Below are 20,144 nucleotides of genomic sequence, written 5' to 3' on the forward strand. Positions count from 1 at the left end.
GCGTGGCCGTGCAGCATGTAGCACGTTGTCAGCAAATCTGCGTGTGCGGTTGCGTCTTCTAACAATGAAAGTGTCGCTACTTTCGCCGACGACCGAAGCCTCCCGTAGAAAAAGTAATGCCGCAAGACGCCGCCGAGCCTTCTTTTATATTTACTTTTTGTGGTTCCAGGGGAGAGAACGCGGTGAATCGACGTCTCTTCCCGCGAAATCAGTGCGACAAGTAGCATAAAAAGATATTAACTGGAATATAGTATTCGCTTTATCAAGTGAAAAATGCCTGACATTCTTGTTCAAATAGCCGCTGCTCGTGGTAATGGGACGTGAAGACAAGCGTGACAAGATATATATATATATCGAGTTTGTTTCTAATTTCGTTGAACAAAATATGCCCCCATAGCACTTTTTTTTTGTCATACATACGTTGCCCAAACAGCGTGCAGCTCTTTTCTTGTTTTTCTTTTTCGTGCGAGGGTAAAAACTCTACTGCTGGAATTCGCGGCATTTTCTACCAGGTGTAAGCGCTGCATGGTTTCGCTTCGCGTGAAGATCTGTAGACCCTCAAATCGTGAAAATATTTCAGCGATTGCTCCTTTATATCACTTTCGTGTGTTCAGTTTCTTTCTGAGCTTCATCCTTACCGAGTGAAAAAAAAAAAAGGAAATTGCTGTAAGTAAAACAGGCGCACAGCGCTGGTACCGACAGCGTGAAAAGTAACATAGAGCCTGAAAGCACTTTCGCGACATTCTTCAGCGTTTCTGTCACGCGTTGAGCGCTCCTGCGTTTTACGTGCCAGAAATATCCTTTTCAATGTAAACAACACGTCCGGAACGTCGAGACGAACGACGCGAAATGAACAGCACATGGCACCACGCGGATGGATTAAGTGGCTTCGTTCCGCGCTTTTAGCCGCCGTGCGTTTCAACGGGTTCACTTCCACGCAGTTTCACGAGAACGCAACCACATAAATAGTGAAGGCGAGGACCGTTTTGGCGCCCCGTTTAATTTAATTACGCTCCTTAACAGGTCCGCTCGGCTTCTGATATGAGCCGCACACAGTGGCGTCCCGTCAGGAGAGCAACAACGCCCGCGAAAAGAAGCACACGGCAGCGTAGTACGAGCGAACTTCCTCGGTGTTGCGTCTCTGACACAAAGAGAGCTGCTTTAAAGGTGTACGACCGCTTACGCGGATAATTATGCGCATAATTGGGCACCGCACGCCGCGCGGCAGTCGACCGGCTGAGACGAGAAAATTCGCCGCCACGGGTACGACAGAAGAAGAAAAAATGTAGAGATAAAACAGTTGCAACGAAGAAAAGTGGAACAAGACGAATGAGGAAAAGAAGGGCCGGTAGACGCCTGTCGGGGGCGGTCGTCGATTGTCGCCGCAACTGTCGTTGTCGTCTCGTCTCGGTCGTCGCCCAATAGCGCCCATGTTCGCGGCAAGCCTTACGGGTGAGTGCCGAGCTATCTTCACTTTGCCGAGGGCGGGCATTGGCGCCACTATGGTGACGCCGCCTTGGGCCGAGTGCCCACCTGACTTCACGCTGCCTAGCTATGCTATACCCAGCTACGCTTTCGCAATAATGCTGCCTCGTTGCTTTCAGTCCACCCGCCGCCCGCTTCGGCGCTCCTGGGAGCAACGAGATCTTTCGAGATGCCTAAGTTGTGCTTCTCAGCGCCGATGGCACGCGTGGTCTTATAATGCGCGCGTCCGTCCCCAAACTCGTTACTAGTTTTATTCCACAGAGCCGGGGTGTACACGCTTGTTAGTTGTCCCATTGTTAACTATACCCGTGAAGTGGGTGACGTTGTATGAGTTCTTCAACGAATTTAGTAGCCCATTTAGGCAAAGAAAGTCTATAAAAGTGCGTTTTTATAGACAACTAAAGAAAAAGAAACGAGTGGAGGCGCATGCCCAATGACCTTCGTGGTGTCTTGCATAGAAGCTTATCTGGCATAGAAGTTTTCCCGTATACGGTAGCCGGGCGTTGTTCATTCGACATTATCGAGCTGCCCATTCCGTTTAACATCCAATGTCCTCGTACATTTGGCGGGAAGGCACCGCAGAACTGGAGTGTCTGTCGTCGCAAAATGCGGCGCGGCAGTTTTCGCCTGATTTCTACCAATGCGTATATGGCTTTCTACTTACTCTGTGGTCTGTGACATTTTTTATTTTTTTTGTCAAACGCATGACGACTTCGCTGCTGAGGCCATCAGCAGTGCAAGCTGCCTAAACCTTGCTACAGACCCTCTTCGGAATATGATGTCATCTTACTGGGCATCGGCATAGCGGCAGAGCACATTCGTGAAACGGCGGGTGCCTGCGCAAATGACTTGTTTCGTGGTTAAGACGTCAGTGTAGTTTTCGTGGTGGCATCACGTACAACTCTCTGATATTAGAAAACTGCCTTCGACTGGACGGTCAGAAGTGGCTCCACTATCCCGGAGAAGTTCAGCACGCAAGCTAGTCTCACGGTTATGTGAAAGTATCGCTGAGCGTCATGGCAATAACCTGCCCAGAGGTCCGTACGCGCTCGTTTGTCCTTGTGCGCATAAGTGGAGCCACCAAATTGTCAGCACCATTGTTGCGCGCACAGCAAATATAAAAGGCATTTGATTTCCCATGAGGCGGTAGCCCTTTGCATGAATAGTGTAAGCTAGCATAGCCACACAGCCCCATAGTTCACATCAACATTGCTCCGGGAACGACACGCAAGTCTTATCTGTTGCGTACTTTCCCTTCGCGTAGTGACCTCTCCAAGGTTGTGAACGTTGGACTGCATATCGGGCCCTTGCGCCTCGCATCCGCCTTGCCATGAAAGTCTGTGAGCGAACTACACTGATCTCGCCCCTTTGTTTCCACGTCGCCGTAATGTAAATGGCGCTGTAGTGTATACAGGCCGTGAACGGCGTCGCTAACGACCTCTAACGGTGGCATTTTCGACTGTGGAATTGCGTGCTAAAAGCTGCGGTTGGCCAAGGTGCTTTTTGTAGTAGTAACTGTCCCTTACCGCATAGCGCTGTCAGTCGAGGGTGCGTCGAAGAGCATCCAATACGTTTTTGTGTCACTAAAAATGCCTCTTTCGTCAGTTCTAAAAGCTGCATTGTCGTGGAGTGAAAGGAAAAGCGAATCGTATTCCGGCCACTCGGCTTCTGGTGGCGGGAATAGCCAGAGAGAGCAGCGCTTCGAGTGAGCGCAACAAATGACTCGACGAGCGACGGCTGCACCAAGTGCTCGATATCCGACCAGAGCTTTGCCACCCGTATTTTGTAAACAAGCGGCTTGTCTTCCAGGGAAAACTGCAAAAATATAAAAAAAAGACAGGATCAGTGGAGCCATCAGGGCGTTATTATGTTGCGGAAGGAATTCCAGCCACGACAGCGACACAGCCACAGTGTTTTCGTGGAAGCCAGGAGAGAGCAACGTTAGTGTTTAGAACGCAAGCACCCGAACGCTTTTTTGTTGTTGTTGTTTGTGTGCTCGCTTATTTGTTTACTCCGCCGCTTGTTTACTTATCGCGATGCCAGCGACGCTATAAAAATTCAGGCTTCCTCACGGCCTCTGCGGCAACGCATCGTGACCCAGGATAGACGCCTCGTATAGAGGGAAATGTAACAAACACGGTTCGTCACTGCTGCAGTCTCTTGACATCTCGAGCAACAAATCCTACAAATAGGCTTTATTTCGTGCGTCTGCACGCGCGCCTATGAATCATTTATGGCTGCTTTGTAGTGCAGGAAAATCGCTGGATAAAAGAGATTGGAAAGATGTTAATACCATGCAATTTTTTACGACCTATACAATGAAAAGACAAAAGGAATCAGGAAGTGTTGCCACGTGTATTAGTGCGCTGTGCAGCGCAGCTCGAAAAATAGGAGCTTTGAAACCTAAATTCTCTACTACTGTGTGCAGGGGTATGAACCCCGAGAGGTGGACCTAATTTGTGGCAACATGAAACTCGCTCGGCATTCGACTTACCTTTCTTTGAGCATTCCTTAATCATGCATAGAGCAGCACATTAAAAACTCATATACCTAGAGCAATAAATAATTCTGTGTTTCCTAAGCCACCTCACGAGTACAGTACGAATTCGTGACATTGTGAACGAACTGAGAAAGGCTTATACTTGAAAACATGCACTCACAGCTCCTTGTAGGCATTAATTGTAGCTACATATATAGGTATTGTATATATGTAGGAAGCCAAGAGTCTTCGAAAGCGAAAAAAAAAACAATGCGGAATATGTCTCATGTTTTTTTTTAATTTATTGGGTTGATCAATAGAAAATTAATAGTCTAATTACTTTACTGGTGAAGTACTTGATTAAGCCGCCATGGTGGCTCAGTGGTTAAGGCGCTCGGCTGCTGACCCGAAAGACGCGGGTCCGATCCCGGCCGCGGCGGTCGCATTTCGATGGAGGCTAAATGCTAGACTCCTGTGTGCCGTGCGATGTCATCAGCGCGCGTTAAAGATCCCCAGGTGGTCGAAATTATCCGGCGCACTCCACTACGGCGTCCCTCATAGCCTTAGTCGCTTTGGGACGTTAAACACCATACACCAAACGAAAGAATTGATTAGAAAGCAGAATATATATATATGAAAGAAGCCGACAGCCACAGAAACCAAGGGACACAGGGGATTTTTAATTTATTTATTTATTTTGTGGTGTTGATCAATTTAGAATATTACTAAATATATATATATATATATATATATATATATATATATATATATATATATATATATATATATATATATATATATATATATATATATATATATATATATATATATATATATATATATATATACGTGTTTGCGAAAGAAACGTGTGTGTAACGAACTCGGCACTTGACGTTTGGGCCGGGGACCGGCCTTCGTCTCTCAAGACCGGTCTCTTCAGACGAAGGCCAGTCCCCGGCCGAAACGTATGTCAAGTGCAGTGTTCGTTCATCACCTCTGTTTTCTTTATATATATATATATATATATATATTGTTGTGTCCCCTTATCGCTTTTGTGTGTGTGCGCCCCCTCCTAACGACAGTTCGCGTCCTCCTCCTAACGACAGTTCGCATCCTCCTCCTAACGACCACTCGCCCCTGGTCGCACGCTGTCGCGGATGCCCCCCCACGGTGCGCCCCCGCACCCTCCTCCTGTTCTAGGAAGCCACTCCCTGCCGTGGACGCTTCTCCACTCCCTCCTTTCTTCGGGCGGCCAGTTCGGCTCCTGCCTCGGTCGACGCTGGTCGCACCCTCATCGGCTTTAAATAAACGAAGTCTAAAAGTACCGTGTGCGTCTTCGCTGCATTCAACACAGCGACCGGACACGACAGTGGCGACGAGAAAGTGGATTCGACCCGCGCTACGCAACGCTATTGACAAGCCATGGCTACGCGAGGGTTTCCCAATCAGATACCAGAATTCAACGGCTCATCGTGGTCATCGTGGGTTGGACGCCTTCAGTTCTACTTTGAAGCTAACAACATCACAGACCCAGCCTTGAAGAGGGCCAACCTGCTGACGCTGTGCGGGGAGCAGACCTACGATACTGTCTGCGCCCTTATTCAGCCAAGCACACCAGCGGCAGTGTCTTACGACGACATCGTAAAAGCGCTGCAAAAGCACTACGACCCAAGGCCATCCGAGGTCTACAGCCGGGCTCGCTTCCAACGACGAGATCAACTGGGAGGAGAAACTGTGAGCGCCTACGTAGCCGCGCTCAAGAAGCTCGCTGCCGACTGCAATTTTGGAACGCTGTCGACAACAGCTACCGGGCAGGAGGGAGACGCAGCTTCTTCTGCTAACACCACCATGCTTCCCTTGGACGTGATGTTACGCGACCGATTTGTGTGCGGACTGAGTGACGAGTCACTGCAGCAGCGCCTGTTCGCTGAGAAGGACCTCACATTCAGCAAAGCTTACGACATCGCCGTTCGAGCGGAGAGCGCCGGTCACCAGCAGAGAGGGATTCGCCGGAACACCGAGCCGGTACACCAGACAAGCAACCAGGTGCGCAAGCCTTCTGTTGTTGTAAAATCGGTCAAAAAGGCACAACGCTGCTGGCGGTGTGACGACCAACACAACCCCCAGGGATGTCGATTCCAGTCAGCCACGTGTAATTTTTGCCACAAGCGAGGGCATATCGAAAGAGCATGCATTACGAAACGGAGACTTGCCAAGATAAAGTCACCTTCCCAGCCTAATCACAGCGTCAACGCCTCAGAGAATACGCCGCTATCTGATCTCCATGGAACAACATCAGCAACACCATCTGTGTTGTACGACCTGAACACCATGAATCTCGGCACGCGACCGAAGATTTTTACAGAAGTAAGCGTACATCACCAGCTGATTAAGTTCGAGGTGGACTCCGGCGCAGCCTGTACTCTGATCAGTGAGGACACGTTCCGAACTTCATGGCCATCTGACGCACCCGCCCTGCAACAAGACGACACGCACCTGCGAACGTGGTCAGGACAGAATCTGCCACTATTGGGCTCTGCCAACGTGCAGGTTAACTACAACGGCCAGACCCATACGCTACCTCTGCTTGTTGTGAAGGGCACAGGATCAAGCCTTCTAGGGAGAAACTGGTTTTCTCCACTAGGCGTGATGATATGCGGCATACACCAGACGCCGAGCCAGAACATGGTTGGTAGACATCAAAACGCCGATGCGCTAAGCCGTCTGCCACTAGACGCAACTGTTGACGAACCATTTCCACCAGGAGACGTTCTGATGTTCGAAGCACTGCCAGAACCTCCGCTTACAGCAGGCACAGTTGCAGCATCTACGCAGAAGTGCGCAGCTCTCCGGCTAGTTTACACAGCTGTTCAACAAGGCAACGTGCATAAACTCAAAGGGGACAACTTCGACGCTTACCGCAGGCGAGCTACAGAGTTGAGCACCCATCGCGGCTGCATCATATTTGGGTCCCGAGTTGTGATGCCGAGAGAACTACGCGCACAAGCTATGTCTCTCATCCACGCCGGACATCGGGGCATCGTTGCAATGAAAAAGTGTGCCAGAAGCTACATGTGGTGGCCTGGCATTGACAACGACATCGAAACAGTGGTGCGAGAATGCAAGCCTTGCCAGAGCAGCCGGAGCGCCCCGCCGAAAGCTCCTGTCCCAGAATGGGAAAAGCCAGACACACCATGGCACACACTGCACATTGATTTTGCAGGACCAATTGAGGGCTGCACTTTCCTTGTGGTCGTAGATGCCTACACAAAGTGGCTTGAGATAAGGCAAATGGGACAGACGACTTCGGCAGCAGTCATTGACAACCTCCGATCACTATTTGCAACGTTCGGCCTGCCGCGCAAGGTAGTGTCGGACAACGGAACACCGTTTGTGTCTGCGGAGATCCTCAAGTTTTATCGCGACAACGGGATCTCATCAGTTACATCGGCCCCCTACCACCCAGCGACAAACGGACAAGCCGAGCGCTACGTAGCCGAGCTAAAACGCGCCCTTGAAAGAGATCAGACAGGCTCGCTGCAGCGCCGCCTTGCGCGCTTTCTCTTCAAGCAGCACACGACGGTTCAGAGCACAACAGGCGAGACCCCCTCGAAAATGATGTTCGAGCGTGGAATGCGAACCCAGCTCACAGCCATCCTCCCCGAGCCAAAGGCAGAGAAGTTCCGGGAAGAAAAAGCAATTCCGCGCTGCGGCACGCTTAATGAGGGGCAGCGCGTCCTCGCCCGACAGTTTCTGAAAAAGCCACGCTGGGAGGAAGCTACAATTGTCAGACGCATAGGCCTGCGCTCTTGGCTCGTCAACATACATGGCACAGTAGCACGCCGACATCTCAACCAGCTGCGTAGATTTACGACGCCGTCTGAGAGCTGTCCGCCAGCGGAGAGGACACGACAGTCATCTTCCCACATAGCCTGGCACCTCTTCCCGGAAGAAGAGACTTCGCCCAGGACAGACCCAGGAGACACAGCGAACAACAGCCAGCCTACAAGTGCTTCTCCCCCGAGCGCACAAAGCCAGCGCGCCTCCACGCGTGAGCGCCGACCCCCTGCACGATACCAGGCAACTTTCTAAGGGGGAAGGAAGTGTTGTGTCCCCTTATCGCTTTTGTGTGTGTGCGCCCCCTCCTAACGACAGTTCGCGTCCTCCTCCTAACGACAGTTCGCATCCTCCTCCTAACGACCACTCAATCCTCCTCCTAACGACCACTCGCCCCTGGTCGCACGCTGTCGCGGATGCCCCCCCACGGTGCGCCCCCGCACCCTCCTCCTGTTCTAGGAAGCCACTCCCTGCCGTGGACGCTTCTCCACTCCCTCCTTTCTTCGGGCGGCCAGTTCGGCTCCTGCCTCGGTCGACGCTGGTCGCACCCTCATCGGCTTTAAATAAACGAAGTCTAAAAGTACCGTGTGCGTCTTCGCTGCATTCAACACAGCGACCGGACACGACATATATATATATATATATATATATATATATATATATATATATATATATATGCAAAATTGAGAAACGCTTCATTTAAGTAAACATTTATTGGGAGTCGACGTTTCGGACAGAGCCTGTCCTATTTGAAAAAGGACAGCCTCTGTCCGAAACGTCGACTCCCAATAAATGTTTACTTAAATGAAGCGTTTCTCAATTTGGCATTTTGCCTCTAGCAACCAAGTACGTTTATAGTTTTGTGCTATATATATATATATAGCGAAGTATACGCTTCGTTAAAGGACACATATTTATTCGATCGGAAGAGCGATCTTCTTCGTTCCTGAAGAAGATCGGTCTTCCGATCGAAACGTCGAGTCGAATAAATATGTTTCCTTTATCGAAGCGTTAAAGGAACACGTCGCCAACCAGCATATATATATATATATATATATATATATATATATATATATATATATATATATATATATATATATATATAGATATATATATATATATGCTGGTTGGCGACGTGTCCGACAAGAGGAGCTGGATGGACAATCTCCTTGTTTTCCCAATTTCCCGTGATAATCGCTTGTACTTAAAACCGCGTTTTAACTCTCTTTTTTCTCATGAAGCGATCCACGGTGCGGACCATTTAACTATTCAAGGTTACCTTTTTTCTCTACTACCGGCGACAAGCAAGTCGGTGACGCGTCCGTTAGCGATTCCGGTATCCTTCTCCTGCGAACTACTTCGAATGCAGCCGGGTGGCTGCTGGCGTGTACACAGCCCCTTCGCCTCCGACGTGCCGCCTTCGTGCAGCGCGTGCGCTAAGCGACGTGGCGCATAAGACGGCGCGCCCCATTTGGCGCCCTGCCAGAATGCCAGACACGTCTATGCAGCGAACTCGGCTAATCGGCGGGTAATGACCAAAAGAAAAGGGACCGTGCAGCCGCTGCAGCCTCTGCGACCCGCAGTGCTCTCTTGAAACACTGGAGCGTCGGTGTATTTGTCAGGCGCGTTGACACTCACGCCTTTTTCCACCACCCACGCTCCTCCCCGGCTGTCGTGTGCCTTTCCGGCGCGGCGAAATGTGTGCTGCTCAAGCTTGCCCAGCAGCCACTGAAAGCCATTAAAACGGTAGGGTTTCTTCCCATTTTGCAGCCAAAAACTCAATTATAAAGTGCAGGGGCTTTTGGGAACTTTTCTGTTGAATTTCCCTGCTTGCATCGCTTCCGTGCTCGGTAGCAAAGCAATATATATATATATATATATATATATATATATATATATATATATATATATATATATATATATATATATAGTAAGAAGGTATGGAGTGAGCGAGATAGGGACGGTAGTGGGCTACGGCATGGATGCTGAAGAAATATGCTTTGAGATTATGTTGTTCATTGTTGACAAAATTATTGTGGTTTAGAGCGCTTTTATACGTGTGCTCTTCGTTATACCAGCGCCTTGAGCATCGCCGTTTGTATTTGCTGTGTTTTGCCGCTGCCTGTGACGTTATCTGTGACGTTAAGACTAAACTCCGATAGGTTTGTTCCGGGTGCTATTGATTAGGATAGAAATGGCCTAATTGGCTCGGCTTGGTCACGCCGGTTTATCTAGCGGCATCGGCTAACGGTCGTGTCAGGAAGCTCAAGTCGAATGGAAGAGTGGCATGCTAGCTATTATTACACTTCTCTGTATTTGCGTTTGACAACCAAATAAAGGCGCTGTGCAGCACAGGCGAATATTCAGCTGTGAAATGTTCTGAACTTCTTTACTAGTAATGGGCTACACACTCTACAGCGGAGATCAAGACACCCTAGAAAATCAAGCATGCTTCTGGTAGCAAGTCGTTTCCTCGTCTTGGAGCAGTTAAGCACAGTATACAAGCACTGAAGCACCGACAGCTCTAGTAGCTGTACGTGCGACATATTCATGGCCGCTAACTGCTGCTGGCAACGATGGACCAGCTTAGCTACTTTACCCATGCTAAGCTCGTAACTTGTTTCCGCCCTGTGGTAATCTTTTGGTCAGTTTTTTTTCTAGCTGCATTTTGTGTCCGTGCATGCTCGCTTAGGACAGCACATAAGGAAGTTCATAAGTTCTTCACACGCTAGTGTCGTTGAAAGGCTCACCTGTATATTTAGCCGAGTCATTTTTCGTGCTTCGGCTATGCACGCACGCGTAATCTGTATAATGCCTGTCTTCAGTTTTACTCTACGCACAATACATGTGAAACATCTCGCACACCAGCTGAAAGCCAGAGAAAACACTGCGTGTAGCAAAACGAATGGCGTGAACGGAATCGATGCAAGAGGGTGCGAGTGGCCTCTGCTCTCGGAGACATTTTCGAAGATTTGGGAAAACACCCTAGGACATGAATTAAGAGAAAGAGGTAGAAACGGTGGAGCGGGTCGAATAGGGGGCACTAAATCAACTCCCAAGAAACCCTGCTAATGAGAGGACGAGCGGCCGCGAAGAGAAGGGGCGGAGACGCGAGGCCAAGAATAGAGTCGGGCACCGGATGATGGGCGTGCTAGCCAGGTAACGACATTACCGCCGCCGGAGACCCCAGAGCGCGCCGCGGCCATCGCCGAGCGGAGCCGAGCAGGAGGAGGAGCCCCACGAGCACTCCAAGGACCTGAAAATAGATTACCTACTCTTAGCCTCGAATGCGAAATCAATCGGTATGCCCATTTCGCCATGAGCATGCGGTCCTGGGACGAGGGCCGGTAAAAGCACGGGACAAGGAGGCCCCGAGAGGCACAATTGGTCAGATTTTTTGTTCCCTCTTTCGCTTCTTCGTCCTCCTCTCACTCCCTTGTGTGGCGAGGAGTCTCTGCGCCGAGGATGTGACACCGCGAAAAGAGCACGCAGCCTGGCTGGAATGGTGCAAAACTGGCGCACCTTTTCTCTCCTTGCGTGTACGTGTGTGCTTCCGCGCTGGTGGCGGCGGTGGCTGCCGAGGCGCTGGAAACGCTGTCTCTGATTTTCATTAGCGCCGACCGCCGCCCGGCCCTGTGTAACGCTTATGGGCGAGTCCTCCCGCTCATTAGTTTGCGCTGCTCTCTTGCCATTCGTCGCGCGGCGTAATTACCCGCTAATGAACTCCCCGTCGTTCTAATTTTCATATTCAAGAAATATCGCGTGTGTCCCACCGGAACGGCGAATGGCGCTTCACGCCTTGTGAGCGTAGCGGCGGCCGCACCGCCGGCTTTCTTCCGCGCAGTTGGCGGCCACTGTGGGTCTTGTAGGCAGCAAAGGCCGCGCGGTTGCGTTCGTGCGAGCGGCGCTGGTCCTGGTCGCGACTCCCTGGTCCTTTTGATCGCCAAGCTTGCCTCCTTCGTCTGCATTTCGGCCGGCTGGGTGGTTGCGAGCCATGGCTGGCGGGAACGTGTCCGTGATATGCAGATATAAGGACTCTACTAAACCACGTGGCTAGTACTCATATGTCTAGGCACAATTGTTGCCGCCTACGCGACACGACCAAAGTGAGCCCAATGCACCTGAAGATTTTTGTAACTGGACGAAGCTACCGCCAACAGTGCATGCGTCACGAATAACGATGGATCGTCTAAAAGCAAAGCTTGAAAGGGAAGGCTTGCTTGACCAACGGATGCTAAGATTATGAGAGAAAGGAATGTGAAAGAAATTAAAAGCTTCGTGCGCGGGGGACCATTTACTGTATACTGTAATTAGTGAGCATTCTGTTAAAGGGAGATATGTTTATGGGGGTTTAACTTCCCAAAGTAACTCAGGCTATGAGGGACGCCGTAGTGAAGGGCTCCGGAAATTTCGACCACCTGGGGTTCTTTAACGTGCACTGACATCGCACAGCACATGGGCCTCTAGAATTTCGCCTCCATCGAAATTCGACCGCCGCGGCCAGGATTAAACCCGCGTCTTTCGGGTCAGCAGCCGAGCGCCATAACCACTTATCCCCCGCGGCGGCCTAAGAAAGGGAGATAGAAAGTGGCTTGTGAGGTATATGTCGAAAAGATAAAGCACACTTTTGTCCCGACACGGTTTCATATTTATCGGGCTTAACATATATTCGCAGAGCGCACGGAGGTTCTTTCCTTATGAATGAATCCGACTCGAGTTCTCTTACGTTTTCATAAAAAGTTTATCTCCTGTCTCTTTAGGATGGGGTGACAAAATTGCTGGGCAAAACTGCTTTACTTCCTCCTTCAGGTTTTAACTAAAAGCTACAATCCAGGCTTTTTTTTTTTCAGCGGAATAGTTGTAAATCGAAAGACATACTCACAAATTAGGACCTCGAATTTTCATCCACGTCCCGCGTTTACAGAAATAAGATTCCTTTAGTGACTGTAGACACGACCAGAAACAATAAAGTGGGATGTCGGCGCACGAAATCGTCAAACAGGAACACAAAGACCATTACAAATATCTTTATTTCTTCTCCAAAACATCGCTTTTGTTAACGCTAGTGTACAGAGAAGAGCCTTAAACAAAGAACCGAAGCGGGACGAGCTCCCCATCCAAAGTTCACACGCACACGGATGTGAGCCCGCAAGAGCCCTCGAAGAAAGGAGCCCGCGAGTGTCGAACAGGGTACCGTCTCGATGCCGTTTCGCGCTCCATGCGTCGTCCAGTGAAGTTAAAGAAGTCTCAGAGCTGCGTCCCCTTGTTCCGCGCGCCACAAGCCCTCAAGAACACCTCCCCACTGCAGGTGAGAGGACGTTGCCAGTGCTCTTTCTTTCGAGCGGCAGTGGTCATGTCTTCGCACTGGACGGTGGTGAAGGACTCTCACCGGTGACAACGGTTGCGCGCCACTTGACGGCACTCCCAGGAACCAGACACTACCGAAGACGTCTTCCTCACGGACCCCTCCCTCGTGGTGGCCGAGTGCGCACTTGCATCTGTCTCGCGCCGGCAGCTGTATACGAGGCCGTGCCTCGAGTGCAGCCTGCTTTAGACCTTCTCACGATCCAACGATTGGCTGCTCGGGTTTTGCGGTCATAAAACAAATAGAGTACATAAACTGACATTGGCATTCTTGTTTCACACCCGCGGCCTCAGCGATCGAAAATAAGAAAAGAGCGTAGATGTGGGCGGGTCGGCAAGGCGTTGTGGAGGAAACGGTGACCGAAGGAAAAAAGAAACAGCAGTGCAGTGTCTCCGTATACGTCTATACCTTCGTCCATGTTTCTAGTGCGCTGTTTACTTCTCCATCGGAAACGAGCCCGAGCAGTTGGCGCGTGACTCTTCACCCGGAGTCTCTCCCAGTGCGGTCTGTTTTATTCGCCGAGAAAACGCGTGGACGCCCGCACAAACTCGGATCCTTTGCAACAGTGAAGTATCTGAAATAACAGTCGAGTCGAGCTAAGCGACGTTGCTCAGGTGATCTCCACAACTATGTACGGTTGCAAACAGCAACTGTGCTGGAGTCGAGGTCTGACCTTGATAGCGGCGGTCCAAGCGGAAGGCGGGTTTGGCACCTGACAGGGCTGCTTTTATAACGGCTCTGCAGAAATGTCCCTTCCTGCCTACGTCGCCTATCTTTGCGCGATGAGACCATAATGTGCCACATTTCTGATATGCACGCGACAAATCTGATAAAAAAAATAGGGAAGAATAAGATATGCACCAACTTTGCCGTTGTCGCTGTGGCCGAATTGCGGCTCAAGTCATCTAGCTGCAGCTTTCCCGTATTTGAATGTTTTTCTTGCTTAACCGCAGCAAACAATCGACTGGAAATGATGGGAAGAAAATGGGCTGGTCATTCCAATAAGCGAGGTTTTTTTTTCTTTTTTTTTTTGAAAGCCGCATATACCGCAATAAAACGTTTCTCTGTCTGTCGAAAGTTATGTTGTCTTCGTCATAAGGCATTGTAGTTAGAATATCTTCTTATGCTGAGGAGCCTGCCGTTCTTCCGCTATTTTGGCAGGAATCAAAGCAACCAAATATCAGCCAGCTTGGAGTTTGGTTGGTGGTTGCCATGTGTTGGGTTGCAAACCGAACCGGAGACCTATTAACCTCCCTCCCTCCCACTCCTCTACTTTCTTTCTTTCTCTTGTGTGAGGTTGCGTGCACGTACTATACTCCTACAAGGATCTTGCTTGGTTGTGTGTATGCGTTCGCTTGTGTGCCTGCGTGCGCGCGACTGTGCGTATGTGCCGGCACCCCTTTGAAAGTGAAGTTTTGTAATCCAGCTTTTGTAGATCGTAATATTTGTGCAGCCTGCGCTCTTCTTTCGCTGCCTTTCCTTGTAACTATATTTATTTTATTTAGAGTCTACTGCTGCCCCTCCCCCCCCAGTGGCTGTTGCGGAAAAGGGCAAAAACTTAGGCACAGAAAATACACCGACACACAAAGATATGTTCTTCTATGCACCAGTATTTCAAAGACAGAGTGTCAGGAAACACCGGACCTGCCGAGCCACCGCATTAAAACCAGTGCTATTTATATTTTTCGATCACCAGCTCCTGGGAAGAGTCGATTGATTATGACAATTTCATACCGTGCATGCAACTCCCCAACCACTGAGGCATTTCATATCTGTCTTTCCATTGTCACCTTCACTCCTCTATATACTAAAGTTCAACTAATTACATTTACACTCAGCTTCCGAAACGCAGCAGCGACTCGTTTATCAATGGAACAATGTTTCTGTACTGCAAAAGAAAATTTTGGTGAACAAATATAGTACCCACACAGGAGTCCTTTAGTTATAGTTAATATAGACTCACATCAGACGAAGTACGTTTCGACATGAATGTCTCTTGTTTTCTTTTTCGCGGGTTGGTGCAGGTGAAAGAGTTGCCGCAGGTGTTCTAAAACACATGCTTTCGCAAACTGTCGTGGTGGCTCAGTGGTTATGGCGCTCGGCTGCTGACCCGAAAGACGTGGGCTCGATACCGGCCGTGGCGGTCGAATTACGATGGAGGCGAAATGGTAGAGGCCCATGTACAGTGCGATGTCAGTGCACGTTAAAGAACCACAGGTGGTCGAAATTTTCGGAGCCCTTCACTACGGCGTCCCTCATATCCTGAATCGCTTTGGGACGTTAAACCCCATAAACCATAAACCGAACATCCTATCGCATTGAGCTACGCCTATTTCCAATTATATTTGCGAGCGGCGACCAAATGCTTCTTCAGAAGGAATTGGTAAACAAGCAATTCCCGACGCTCGCAAAAACGGAATCGGAACGGGAGCTGATGGAAACAGGTTGAAATCCTAGATTGGGAATTCTAGATATAAATATTCGGAAGTAGGAAAGAATTGCAACGTTATCACAGAAGCGTAAAATGTGCGAATAGGAGAGACAAATCCAAGGCAAAATATTGGCAGCAATAATAGAAGAGGGGAGGGGAAATAGTAACAAGAAGAAAGAAGCTTTGTTGGGTTGAAAACAATCCACGCTTCAAAAATATTACGGCGCTTAGGAATAAGAATTGTTAAGGTGATTATAAAAAGAAGAGGGAAAGTACGAAATGTCAATGGAGGGAATGATCGGTTATCGCAGACTGGTTGGCACCGCCTCAGCGTATAAGCTACCAAATTTCATTTTTTCGCGCGAGTACCCTGCGCTCAGTACGGGCAGCTTACGGCGCGAGTTCCATTTTCTGAAACCTCAAAATTTCAAGTGGAGAATTGAAAACAGAGGCCTACTGCAGACGCGCCTCAACGTAGAGCTAAAAAAAAAATCAGTTAAAGTACGTGAAAGATACTGCGTGGTTAGCTAGTAGCTAGTGTGCAAGGATTTTCCGTTCGGCTCGGCAAAATTCTTTCGAGCAAACATTACTTATCTCTGATATATGATGATCGCTTCGAGAAAACAAATACTTTCGCTCTGTACTCCATCTTTACAAGCAAAATGATTCCCTTTACCGAGTACGCCGTGTGGAATGCCCAGTTCGCACGGTGTATGGCCTGCATACATCAATTTTATCTCCATGTATACTGGTCATGCTGCTCTTAGAAGACTAGGAAACCTTTTTCACATAGCAATCTCAATTGCTGTGCAAATTGAAAAATAACAGCCTTTTTTTTTGTTTTCCATAGCCTAAGTACAAAGAAGGTTACCGCAGGCGGTAGTCTGCATGTCGCTGCTTTAAAATGGGTTAAAAGCCCGTATTAACCCGACGGCGTTAAGGGTTCCGCGCCACAAAAAACCGGCGAAATCGTCTGTGTCGCCTTCGGCGTTGTTGGCCGTGTGAGAAAATTCCCCAGAGGAGCAAACTAGGGGGCAGATGGGCCACCTAGGTCACGTGATCTTGTGACGTCACCACAACCTACCCACCGGATAGTGAGCAAACTGCCCACCGTGGCAGGTGGCCATTGATGATTGGTCGTGAGAGGTTGCTCGGGGAGAGCAACCTGTGTTTTGTCATCACAGGGCAGAGCTGGCGCATCGCTTAACCGCTGCACCACGGCGCCAGGAGTGGTATGAGGACTTGCGTATCTGTGAATTTAAAATCGAGAATGACCAATTCCACATATATGGTCATCAAACCCATTAACGCTGCCGCGCAATGCCTTTAAGGCGGAGCTTAAGTGTCCCCACAAGGTTATCAAGTAACGGCGTCTACCTAGCGATCCTTGCGCCCCGTCCTTTTCAGGTTCATCCGCCGTAGCGAAATTCAGCGGAATGTGAGCTTGTGCGACACTGCCTCCGGCTCACTTTCGGTACGTGTATTTAACATAGCTCTGCCATACCATCGCCATATCTAAGCAACGCGACCAGAGTGCTTTGGAAATCACTGAAACGAGCATCCTGAATGCGGCCGCATCCTTCAAATGCGTCAGCGACACCGTTTTATAATTAACGCACACCTCATGTACCGAGTCAAGTATGCCGCAATACTTGAGCGGAGATTCTGAATAGCCTAGCTGGAAAATACAAAGAGAGTCGAAGTTCTCGCATCCCATTTTCTCAGAATGTGCAAGCCCACAAAAAAGGCGATTTCGAAGTGCATTTGACTTCCAAGAATGCCTGAATGCGAGCTATCCTCGAAACGAAAGCCATGTAAGCGCTCACGTACGTAGCACGCGGCGGAGTTCCTTCTAGCGACGCATAACAAACAGACATTCGCGCACGCCGTGAACGAGTTATTGTGACCCTAGCGTGTTGTTTACAAAGCACGTGCCGTTGATATTGCGAAAGCCCTATGAGTCTGAAAAACGCCTCTGCAGCCACCGTGTTCGAGTGAAGGCGTGGAACGGGCACTGTTCTGCATAACTCGCGCGGTTAGGAAACGCGCGCTGGTGCGGACTTTGGCCCCAGTTTTCGAGGCGTGCCGCAGATTTCAGGCGCCGTTTCGTGCACTCGGAAACTTCCAGGGGTTCTCTGAAGGATGTCGACTTCTTTGAAATGCCGCCACAATCACACGGCCTGTGTAGCAGCAACAAATAATTCGGAGGAGACGCATGTGTTACGCTATGCTATCGCAGCAAGGTTTGACGGGAACTCCTTGTTTAATTTTGAGGCTCAAAGTGTCGATGGGGCCCACGCTTGGGTAATTACGGGCACGAGAAGAAACAGCCGCTGTGCTTAGTTTCGACCGCTGGTGTGTCGGACAGTGCTCAAGCCTGTATAAGAGCTGCGCGCAGGTGGCTGACCCCGGGCTGTAGGGGCTGCTGTCTGCAAGCACCGCGGCCGGCACAAAGAGGCCTCCTCGGGCGCCCCATCGCGAGAACAAGCCCGTCCCGAGTGCAACAAAGACCGTCGCCGTTGGAAGCGGGGGAGGCCCAAGCAGCAGGTTCGCCGATGCCACCGGGGAGCCGTAGCAATCAATAAGGGTCCTCCCCGAAAGGGCGACCTACTCGCGTGGTGCCTTGGGCCGTGATCCTCGGCGTACGTGCGCAAAACAACGACAGATGAATTCCCGGCGGACGTGTTCGGGATTGGTTACCAGCGTTGCGGCGGCCGACGGGAACGACTGTGCAGCGCGGCGGCGGTATACGCTGTTCCGGAGCCGTAAGCACGGGCAATACGGAAGCACCTTGTTCCGCAATAATGAAACGGCAAAGACACACCGGACCGACACGGCCCCGCACCGAGGGAAGCGAGTGCATCGGGGGTGCTTGCGGGGCGACTAGCGGTCGTCGGGGTTCCTTCCAGGCCGGGTCGCCGCGTGCGCTACAAGTCTTCCCCCTTCGCGGCCTGGAATGGCGCGATTTTTCACGGCCCGCGTAATAAAGTTACAAAAGGGTTACGCATGTTTGCCTCGCTCACTCTGCTTCGGGAATGCGGTAGACGGCCATCAAACACACTGCCGCTGCTCCGGTCCCCGAATTTCCCTGAGGGAAGGAAGAAAACCGGGGAGATGTGAGCTAATTTTGCAGCAGAGGCGTTTACTTGCAGTTGCAGACGACGGGTCGTTCCGTGCTGGAAGCCTCCCTGCAAGAATAAGTAACCTCATAAATCGTGCCATCAAAATATACGGCTGTCTTTACGTTCCGAAGACGTTGGCGGCAGAAGATCATTCTCCGAAGCTCACGCAGCAATCACGTTGCAACATTTATTAGCTGCCGTAACGCTTAGGATTAAATCTCTGAAGTGAAGCGGCCAACTAGGTTAGTAACGTGAATCCATAATAATTTAAACGAAATCTACTGCTCCTGAGGGTACCGGCCAGTACTCGTACGCGGGCATAATGCGGGTTTTGCCACTTACAGCGCGTACCAATATGCGTAACGTAGTGCGGGTACGGCTCCGGCCAAGTTGTGTGGCTTAATTTTCGACATTCATACGCATCTTTATTGCGGCATACCATTCACACATTACATTGAGACCAAGCGCTTCGAATGAGCGCGAAATCAAGAGCTGGGATTGAGGCGATATAACGGCTTAAAATTGCTCATTGTACTCCTCGGAAAACTGCGAATTCTTGTTATTTTCGTCCCACTGAGTGAGCTGCTTGTAGGTTATGTCTCGTAGCGTTAACTTGACTCTAGCCGCCGCGATGGCTCAGTGGCTATAGCACTCGGCTGCTGACCCGAAATACGCGGGTTTGTATACCGGCCATGGCAGTCAAATTTATATGGAGGCGAAATTCTAGAGGACCGTGTATTGTGCGATGTCGGTGCACGTTAAAGAACCCCATTTGGTAAAACCTTTCGGAGCCCTTCACTACGGCGTCCCTCATAGCCCAACTCGCTTTCGGACGTTAACCCCCAGAAACTAAACTTTAACTTGACTCTGTTAACATTCTTTGTTAAGAGTTAATACTTCTGGAGTTGTTCGTTAATAAAACTGTGAATAAAGTACCCCCCTAGCTAAAGTAAGCATGATACTTCACCGCAGCAATAACATTATTTCTAATACGGATTAAACTAATCGTTATTTGTCGGTCGCGTCGTTCTCTGAGACTGATGAAACCTTCAAAGCCAATTCCTATTAAGTACATTTTTTTACAAATTATTTTTCCGTGTAGCCGACATTTGCATCTTATTTACTGATTTCTTTTTTTGCTTATATTAGACTGACATCGTGATGTATACAACAGTGATTCATGTTCATTTGTGTTGCACCGCAATTGCTAAGTACTCTACAAATGTTTTAGCGTTGCACGTATATAGTTATTCGAAAACATGGACCCATTAGTACTTTACGGCTGCGTGTTCCAACTGTGCCGGATATTGTCTCTGTTTTCATTTATTTGTTCGTTCCCATTACAGAAAGCCGGAGCGAAAGCTAAGGGTTACAACGCCTGACAAAGGCTTTCGTTCCGGGTAATGTTCAGCGATGTATATTAAG

General features: G+C 49.6%; 1 protein-coding gene across 5 annotated transcripts in view; it reads left to right on the forward strand.

The window, feature by feature from the left end:
- Positions 1–20,144, forward strand: part of Oamb (Octopamine receptor in mushroom bodies) — a 510,270-nt gene that overhangs the window by 370,749 nt on the left and 119,377 nt on the right. The gene's annotated exons all lie outside the window — the stretch shown is intronic.

Source organism: Amblyomma mixtum, chromosome 3, assembly GCF_055824585.1.
Source record: "Amblyomma mixtum isolate Tamu chromosome 3, ASM5582458v1, whole genome shotgun sequence".
Classification (NCBI taxonomy): Eukaryota; Metazoa; Arthropoda; class Arachnida; order Ixodida; family Ixodidae; genus Amblyomma; species Amblyomma mixtum.